This window comes from Lathyrus oleraceus, chromosome 7, assembly GCF_024323335.1.
Source record: "Lathyrus oleraceus cultivar Zhongwan6 chromosome 7, CAAS_Psat_ZW6_1.0, whole genome shotgun sequence".
NCBI lineage: Eukaryota > Viridiplantae > Streptophyta > Magnoliopsida > Fabales > Fabaceae > Lathyrus > Lathyrus oleraceus.
In genome coordinates, this window is record NC_066585.1 from 372,079,758 (window position 1) to 372,089,675 (window position 9,918).

Genomic DNA, 9,918 nt, shown 5'->3' on the forward strand with positions numbered 1-9,918 from the left:
TCCCCAATGTTTCAAAGAAAACAAAAGAAATAGAAAAAAGAAAAAGAAACTAAAGTCAATGTTGCCTGCCGCCTCTTGTTCTTGGACCTGGTGATCGTTGACGTACTCCTAAGTCGTCAAACCTGCTGAGCAACTCAGTGAACCGCTGGTCGGTTATTGCATTCCTCGCTTCCTGTTGTTGTTGCATCTGGCGCATCATTTGCATCACTTCGAGATTTTGCGCTTGCATATCATCAATAGCATCCATGATGTCGTCGTTGGTTGTTGGCCTTCTTCGTCGACGACGTCGTGAGGATGGACTAGTTGCATTATCGGAAGGGTTGAGCGGGATTGATTGTTGCTCAGGACCTTGATCACCTTGCTCCATTTCTTCAAACTCGTCTGGAGGCGGGTTTGCATGTGTAGGCTCTGTAGCTTCGGGAGCATTAAGGTCGTAGATGAAGCGGTTTGGGTTGGTGACATCTGTGAGGGAAATGTTGGGTAAAACAACGCTTGGGACTTCTTGGTTATTCACCATAAGATAATACCTTCCGCCTATCCTGTTTTTGATTAAGCGGCTGGAGCGACAATAGCTTATATCCATAAATAGGGGTGGGAGAGCTTGTAAATTTTGAAGTCGGTCTCCTAGATTCAAACCAAGTGCTATGGAGGTTATTAATCCTCCAATCACGAAAGGTTGGCGGCCTCTAGCACATAGGGTGCGGATATGGTGAAATAAGAAAGAAGCGGCGTTTACCTTAGTATCCGTTGCAAAGACGCAGTGGAGGAAGAATAATTCCTTGGCATTGACTTTGCTGTTGTTGGGTCGGCCGAAAATGGTGTTTTGCAGGATGCGGATAAAATATCGGATGGTTGGGTTGTGTATGTGGGAAGCAAGTAGTACATCCCAATTATCGGTTTCCACACCGGATATTTTTCTAAAGAGGTCGAAGGCGTTTATGGGCCAATGTGAGTTCGGGGGAATTCTTGGGTGGACTTGGTCTCCTACAGGGAACTGTAGCATGACACTCAACTGATCCTGGGATAGTGAGTACTCGGTGTTGAACATGCGGAAAGTTGCGGTACCGGTTAAGTACTCGTCTTCACCGGTTGGAGTGGTGTATGAATAAGAACTTAAAAATTCTAAGGTGAGAGATGGGTAGGTAGGTTGGTTGTGTGTGCAAAGAAAGGTTAAATCGGCAAGCCTAAGCATCCATTGTACACCTTGAAGTAATCCTAATTCTTGTAAACAATTTAAATCAGGATACCTGGTAGATGCGACACCTCGTTGTTGGAAACGCTCGAACTGCTCCCTTTGATAATTATCATCTTCGGATCGGAAGATGATATTTCCGAATTGTTGGTTTCCCGCCATACTGATAAATGGGTTGAAAGGAGGAGAAGGGATGAAAAAGGATTTTGTATGGAGAAATGTATGTTGGGATGATGTAGAAAAAAAGGTATGGTGGGTATTTATAGGAAAAGTTTTGGAAGTTGGAAAGGGAGTGGGTGAAAAATAATTAAATGTGGGTAAATGTGAGTAAATGGGTAAGTGAATGGGGAAGGTAAAAAAGTGGGGTGGTGTAACAGTCGTGTCCCCAACGGTTACTAACGTTCACCTAGTCTGAAGGTGTCACGCTCGTGACAGGGGTGTTACGGGCGTCACAGGCACTTGGTGTGACGACCGTGATGGCGTGTGTGACGCTCGTCACACAGTCAGCTTGCAATGGTCACTGCTTGCGTGGGTGCTTCAAAATTTGTTTTTATTATTATATTTTATTTTTGTTATTTTGTTTTGCTTATGCTTATTTTATTTTGCTATTGTAATGCTTTTAAATTGCCTTGCATGCTATTCTACTACCATAATATATGTATTTCTTTAACAGCCATAGTAATTATTAGCATATAGTGGATATCATTACTTGTAATTATAGAAATTGCATAGATCAAAATAAAATAAACCAACAATGCAATAGCTTCATAAAATAATCATAATGTAACTTTGGAAAAATGCGAAAGAAAAACAAATACTAATATTAAAAATAATGTGAAACAAAACTAATAAATAGCCTAAACTAAAACTAAGTAACTAAGAAAAACAACTTCTAGCCACTTGCAGGATCTCTGGCCGGAGGAGCGAATGAGTTGACACGGTTTAGCAACTCGTGGAATTGATTTGTCATGCTGCTCATGTATCCCAGAAATTCTTGTCCCATATTAGCTAACTCTTCTCTGAGGGTGTCTTGTTCTGACATCAAAGCTTGAATGGTGGTGTTATAATTAGCTTTGGGCATATGATGTCTAAGATCTGGTATTGCCGACTCTTCGGTCGGGATAGGTTGAGGTGGAGGGTCAATATCATAATAATCATATGGTGTCTGAGGGTCAGATTCAGCATAAGGGATCTGGTCGTCACAAATCTCATAGTCCTGGATGGATTCAGTAGATCTAGCATGAGAAGGTGTTCCGTTCAGGTTGTAGAGCCAGTTATTGCGGTTATGAACAGTAGTCCTCGGACTAGGCAAGGTGAATAGGCAAAGAACTTGGTTGTCGATTATTAGTTCGAACTCTTCAGGCCCGAGGTTTGCTATAAACATAATGTTGAAAAGGAAGGGTATACTCATAGTCGCAATGCCACAAAAAGGGCTTAGGTCAAGCATAGGTTGACGTAATCCGATAGCATTACCAATCATGGTTATCAATCTGCCTATTTGAATCGGTGCTTGTTCATCTTGGATAAGGCGGTCAAAGTTCGCCAACATAAAAGTGGCACCATTCACTAGACGGTTCTGGGAAGCACAAAATATGATGAAGAGTTCATCACGTGATACTGCAGTAGTATTCGACTTCTTCCCAAAAAGGGTGTGGGCCAGGATCTTATGGAAATAACGAAAGGTCGGGTTATGTATGTTTCCAGAAAGAAACTCATGTTCCTCGGGGTCGTCATTTCCAGTCAAACTTCCCCAAAAATTTTCAAGTTCTCTATATTCAAAAAGGTCTTCTTGGCTCACTGTGAATGTAACAAAAGAGGTAGGGAAACCTAAAAGGTTAGTAAAGTCTTGAATGTTAAATTGATACTCCATGTTGAACATTCTGAACTGAATGAAACCTCTGCTTATTCCTTTTCCATGACTGGGTAGATAGATCAGAGAGCTAAGGAATTCTAGAGTCAGTCTCCGGTAAGTGACGAATTGTCTTCGAATAGGAGTAGTTTCCCACCCTATTTGACTCAGCAAATACATGACACTTTCTCTTAGTCCAAGGGCAGTCATTGCCCAGTCATCAGCATACAAGCTAGGTAGCATCTCTCTCTCTGCTAGTTCCTCAAACTTTTGTTTTTGAGCTTTCCCTCTGAATTTGATACCCATACGATCGATTTGTCCCATCAGGTTAGTGTTAGCTAGAGAAAAGAAAAACAAGAGTTTTAGTCAGGATTTGGCCAAATGCTGAAAGAAAAAAAAGAAGAAAAAATTTATAAATTAAAATAAATGAAGAATGAATACTAAATAAAATTTAAAAGAATAGTCAAAGAAGAAATAAAAATAAAAAATATTTGTGGGTTGTCTCCCACGAAGCGCTTTGTTTAATGTCGCAAGCTCGACATAAAAACTATCAAATATAATCTATAAATTCTGGAGGCATTACGTCTAAGTACAGGACTTGTGAATCTTCACTGTTCTCTGCATAATGATAATGTTTTAGACGCTGCCCGTTTACGATAAATGGTTCAATAGATTTTCCTTTAATTTCCACCGCTCCACTTGGAAAGACATTGGTGATTTGGAAAGGGCCTGACCATCTAGAACGTAGTTTTCCTGGGAATAACTTAAGTCTAGAGTTGAACAAAAGGACTATATCGCCTTGTTTGAAGATTTTTCTTGATATACGTTTATCATGCCATTTTTTCGTTCTTTCTTTGTAGATTCTGGCATTTTCGTAGGCGTCTTGTCGAAGTTCCTCTAATTCGTTTATGTCAAGAATTCGCTTTTCACCACGGCCTTATAGTTTAAATTTAGATTTTTAATAGCCCAGTAGGCCTTATGTTCTAATTCTACCGGGAGGTGGCAAGATTTTCCATAAATAAGCTTAAATGGGGTTGTTCCTATGGGAGTTTTGTAGGCGGTTCGATATGCCCATAAAACTTCGGATAGTTTTGATGACCAGTCTTTCCTTGAGGTGGCGACTGTTTTTTCTAATATTTGTTTAATTTCTCTGTTGGACACTTCCACTTGTCCACTGGTTTGAGGATGGTAAGGTGTTGCTACTCGATGCTTTACACCATACTTATACAGTAGTTTTCGAGTACCTTAGATATGAAATGCGATCCTCCATCACTGACTACTATTCTTGGGACACCAAATCTTGGGAAAATTATGTTCTTAAAGAGTCTAGTTACTACTCGTGTGTCGTTTGTTGGAGAAGCTATAGCTTCAATCCATTTTGATACGTAGTCAACTGCTACGAGTATGTACTTGTTACCAAAAGAAGGCGGAAAAGGTCCCATGAAATCTATTCCCCACACATCGAAAATCTCTACTTCCAAAATGCCCTTTTGTGGCATCTCGTCACGTCTAGATATGTTTCCTGTGCGTTGACATCTATCACATTTCTTGATGGCATTATATACATCTTTCCATATGTTTGGCCAATAAAGATCGGCTTGTAGGATTTTAGAACATGTCTTGGATGTACTTGGATGTCCACCATAGGGAGCGGAGTGACAGTGTTGGATTATATTTTCTATCTCTTCTTCAGGTATACACCGACGGAAAATACCATCGGGGCCTCTTTTGAAAAGTAAAGGGTCATCCCAGTAATAATGTTTTATGTCATGGAAGAATCGTTTCTTTTGTTGGTAAGATAGATTAGGTGGAACTATTCCGGCAGCTAAATAATTGACGAGATCGGCGTACCATGGTGTAACACATATAGCTAGGGTGGTCTCTACCTGTTTATCAGCTTTATTTTCTTCCAAAGTAGCTATAAGTTTATCGTACGAGAAATCATCGTTGATCGATGTTCTTTCCGGTTCCAGGTTTTCAAGTCTAGAGAGGTGATCTGCTACTACGTTTTCAGTTCCTTTCTTATCTTTGATATCCAAATCGAATTCTTGTAGCTACAAAATCCACCTTAGGAGTCTAGGTTTAGCGTCTTTTTTTGTTAAGAGGTACTTAATGGCGGCGTGGTCAGTGTAAACGATTATTTTAGCTCCGACCAAGTAAGAACGAAATTTATCTAGTGCAAATACTACTGCTAAAAGTTCTTTCTCGGTCGTGGCGTAATTCATTTGCGCTTCGTCTAGGGTTCTACTTGCGTAATATATGACGTGAAGCTTTTTATCCTTTCGTTGTCCTAAAACAGCGCCTACGGCGTAGTCACTTGCGTCACACATTATTTCGAATGGTTCATTCCAATCTGGAGCCTGCATTATGGGCGCGGAGATCAATTCTTGTTTAAGCGTTTGAAATGCTTCTACACATTTATTGTCGAAGATGAATTCAGCATCTTTCATCAATAATCCGGTTAAAGGTTTAGTTATTTTAGAGAAATCTTTAATGAATCGTCGGTAAAAACCGGCATGTCCTAAGAAGCTTCGTACTTCTCTCACAGTTTTCGGAGGTTGAAGGTTTTCGATTACTTCTATTTTGGCTTTGTCTACTTCAACTCCTCTATTTGATATGATGTATCCTAAAACAATTCCTTCTTGTACCATAAAGTGACATTTTTCCCAATTAAGTACTAGGTTTACTTTTACACATCGTTCTAGAATTCTTTCTAGGTTTTCAAGACATTCTTCAAAGCCTTGTCCGCATACGGAAAAATCATCCATAAATACTTCCATGATGTTTTCGAGAAAATTGGCGAATATTGCCATCATGCACCTTTGGAAGGTTGCAGGAGCATTGCACAAGCCGAACGGCATTCTTCGGTAAGCGAAGGTACCAAAAGGACATGTGAATGTTGTCTTTTCTTGGTCATCAGGATGAATTGGTATTTGAAAGAAGCCTGAGTATCCGTCTAGATAGCAGAAATGAGAATGTTTTACTAATCGTTCTAACATCTGGTCAATGAATGGTAAAGGGAAATGATCTTTTCGGGTTACTTTGTTTAGCTTCCTATAGTCAATGCACATTCTCCATCCCGATTCGATTCGTTTGGTTATAGTTTCTCCTTTTTCATTTTCAATAACTGTTATACCTCCTTTCTTTGGTACTACGTGTACAGGACTAACCCATTTGCTATCAGATATAGGATATATGATACCTGCTTCTAATAACTTTGTTACTTCCTTTTTCACTACCTCACTCAGGATCGGGTTTAGTCTCCTCTGATGTTCTCTAGAAGTTTTACAGTCTTCTTCTAGCATGATGCGGTGCATACAAATAGAAGGACTTATTCCTTTAAGATCGGTGATGTTGTATCCTAGTGCGGTTGGATATTTTCTTGAGATATGTAGGAGTTTTTCGGTTTCGAGTTTTCCTAGGTCTGCATTAACTATCACTGGTCGTTCAAGTTCTAAGTCTAGGAATTCATATCTCAGATTTTTGGGAAGTGTTTTCAGGTCGAGGTTTGGTTTCTTAAGGCATTGCGTAGGATCCGATGTCATTGCTAAACATTGGTTAAATCTGTCTTCTACACGATAGTCAGACAATTTGTCATTTTCTAATTTTGTTTCTTTTATGCATTCATCGATGATATCCATGAAGTAACATGTGTCGTCTATTGCAGGTGCTTTCAAAAATTTGGAAAGAATGAACTCAATTTTCTCTTCTCCTACTTCGAAAGTGAGTCGTCCTCGTTTTACGTCTATGATAGCACCGGCGGTTGCTAATAAAGGTCTTCATCTTCTCTTATGTCCATAATTATAAAATCGGTTGGAATGTAGAATTGACCTATGCGCACGGGAACGTTTTCAAGAATTCCTACAGGATATCTAACGGAACGATCTGCTAATTGCACAGACATTTTAGTTGGTCTTAATTCTCCCATTTCTAGTTTCTTGCATATGGATAAAGGCATAACACTGATACCGGCTCCTAAATCGTATAGGGCTTTTTCTATGACAAATTTTCCTATGTGACAGGGTATAGAGAAACTACCAGGATCTTTAAGTTTAGGAGGCATATTCTGGATTATAGCGCTGCATTCAGCAGTGAGTGTAACGGTTTCGCTCTCTTCAAGTTTCCTTTTATTAGAAAGAATTTCTTTTAAGAACTTAGCATATGAGGGCATCTGCGTAATAGCTTCTGTAAAAGGAATTGTGACGTTTAATTGTTTCAGTAAGTCAACAAATTTTTTAAATTGGCCCGCATCTTTGGTTTTAATAAGCCTTTGAGGGTAAGGGATAGGTGGTTTATAAGATGGTGGAGGTACATAAGGTTCTTTCTTTTCTACGGTTTCCTTATTACTCTCCTCCTTTTCCTTAGGTTTATTTTCTTCCTCAGTTGACTTTTTAGAGTTTTGGTTTTCAATTCTTGGATCAGACGGTCCTTCTACCTCTGTTCCACTTCTCAATATGATTGCATGAGTGTGGCTTTTCGGATTAGGTTGGGGCTGTCCAGGAAATGTACCAGTTGGGGCAGTAGTAAGTGCTTGTTGTTGAGCTACTTGTGATATTTGTGTTTCCAGCATTTTGTTATGGGTAGCCAGGACATCTACTTTACTTGCTAGTTGTTTAATTTGTTCGCTAGTGTGTATATTCTGGTTTAAGAAATCTTTATTGGTTTGCTGTTGAGAAGCTATGAAGTTCTCCATCATGATTTCCAAGTTGGATTTCCTAGGAACATTATTGTTAGGTGTAGATGGGGTCGGCTTTTGATATCCAGGGGGTATAGCTGGAGCTTGACTGGGAGCTTGTCCTGGTGCGTATAAAGCATTATTGCTCTTATATGAAAAATTAGGATGGTTCTTCCAGTTTGAGTTATAGGTATGCGAGTAGGGATTTCCTTGAGCATAATTCACTTGCTCTGCTTGGATTCCTGTTAGGAGTTGACAATCTGCAAGAGTGTGACCTTGGATTCCACAGACTTCACAATTTTGAGTTGCGGCAACCACGGTGGCTGGAGGTGATACATTTAAACTTTCAATTTTCTGGGCCAGAGCATCCACTTTTGCATTAACATGATCAAGGCTACTTATCTCGTACATGCCACTTTTCGTTTGAGGTTTTTCTACCATTGTTCGGTCGCTTCCCCACTGATAATGGTTTTGGGCCATGCTCTCGATAAGTTGATAAGCATCGGCATAAGGTTTAACCATAAGCGCACCACCTGCGGCGGCGTCTATTGTTAACCTTGTGTTGTATAAGAGACCATTATAGAAGGTATGAATTACTAACCAGTCCTCTAAACCATGGTGTGGACAAAGTCTCATCATGTCTTTGTATCTTTCCCATGCTTCGAAAAGGGACTCGTTATCTTTCTATCTAAATCCATTTATCTGGGCTCTCAACATAGCTGTTTTTCTTGGAGGAAAATATCGGGCAAGAAAGACTTTCTTCAACTCATTCCATGTGGTGACCGAGTTAGAAGGAAGAGACTGAAACCATCTTCTAGCTTTATCTCTTAACGAGAAGGGAAAAAGACGAAGTCGGATTGCCTCTGAAGTGACACCATTAGCTTTAACAGTATCAGCGTATTGGACAAATATGGATAAATGAAGGTTTGGATCCTCGGTAGGATTTCCAGAGAATTGATTCTGTTGCACTGCTTGTAACAGCGAAGGTTTAAGTTCGAAGTTGTTTGCTTCGATTGTGGCTGGAGCAATACTCAAATGCGGCTCATCTTGCGATGGAGCGGCGTAATCTCGAAGAGCACGAGCTAGTTCTGCCATCTCGGGTATCAGCGAAGGAAGAAGATTTTTAAGATCAACAATTTCGATTGGAGGGAGATTGTTTGCAGTATGACACTCTCGAATTCGTCGTAAGACTCTGAGATATCGTTCAACGTCGTTGATTCGTAAGTAATACGGTTCGCCTTGTGAGCGAGTGTGTGGCATACAAATCAACGAAAGAAATAAATAAAAATTGCCTTAGTCTCTACAGCGTAACAGAAGGGTTACGATATCGACTAAATAAAAGTCCCCGACAACGGCGCCAAAAACTTGATCGCGACTTTATAAGTCTATTGGGGTATTAACTGCAAGTGCACAGTTCTATCGCGTAGTTTTAAAAGATATCGATCCCACAGGGACTTATGAATCGATGTACCGTTTTTCTAAGGTTACTTCGTAAAGCTAAGGCGGATGATACTTTGATGATTAGGGGGAAAAGTAAAACTAAAATTGGATCTATTTTAAATATCAATTAAGCGGATATCGGTATGTAGTTCATCGTAATTAGGGAATCAAATCTTCGTTGGTTTCTTGGTTTTTAAAATAAATCTTTTCAGTAGACACTATTGATTTAAAAGTCTTATCTCAAACTCTCGCTCTGTTGAATAGACTATGACTTTATGTTAACGTAGCTGTCACTTATTAGTTAAGTCCAAAATCACTTTTTGAAAACAACAGAATCTATAGAAACTCTTTTCATTAAAATAATAACCGTTTAAACACCCTCGTCTCAAACTCTCGCTCTATTGACTTAGATTATATAATTAAACTTAAATGCTTAACTCTCGTCCTCACATTTAACCTTTAAAAATACTTTTTGAAAAAGATTAGAATTTAATTAACTCTAAAAATTGCTTTCGCCCTGATTTAGAATTAATGTCCAATTTACATTGTCCAGTTAAAAACTCAAACCGTCGTTCTATTGATTTTAACTTCTTTATGTCTTTTACTTTCGTACAAAAACCTTGGTATTAACTCTGTAAATTGAGACCATAAAAAGAGTGACTTTAATTTTAAATAAAATTAAACCAACTTAGTTTTGATTCCTTATTCCGCTTACTTTACATACCGATATCTAAATTAATTAGTCGGACATGCTAAACAGGT

At 39.2% G+C, this 9,918-nt stretch overlaps 1 non-coding gene across 1 annotated transcript; it reads left to right on the forward strand.

Annotated features, from left to right (window-relative positions):
* The first annotated feature begins 8,326 nt into the window (after positions 1-8,326).
* LOC127108651 (small nucleolar RNA R71) lies at positions 8,327-8,433 on the forward strand. The gene has a single exon (XR_007796176.1). It is a non-coding gene; the product is annotated as a small nucleolar RNA R71 (small nucleolar RNA).
* Positions 8,434-9,918: the final 1,485 nt, after the last annotated feature.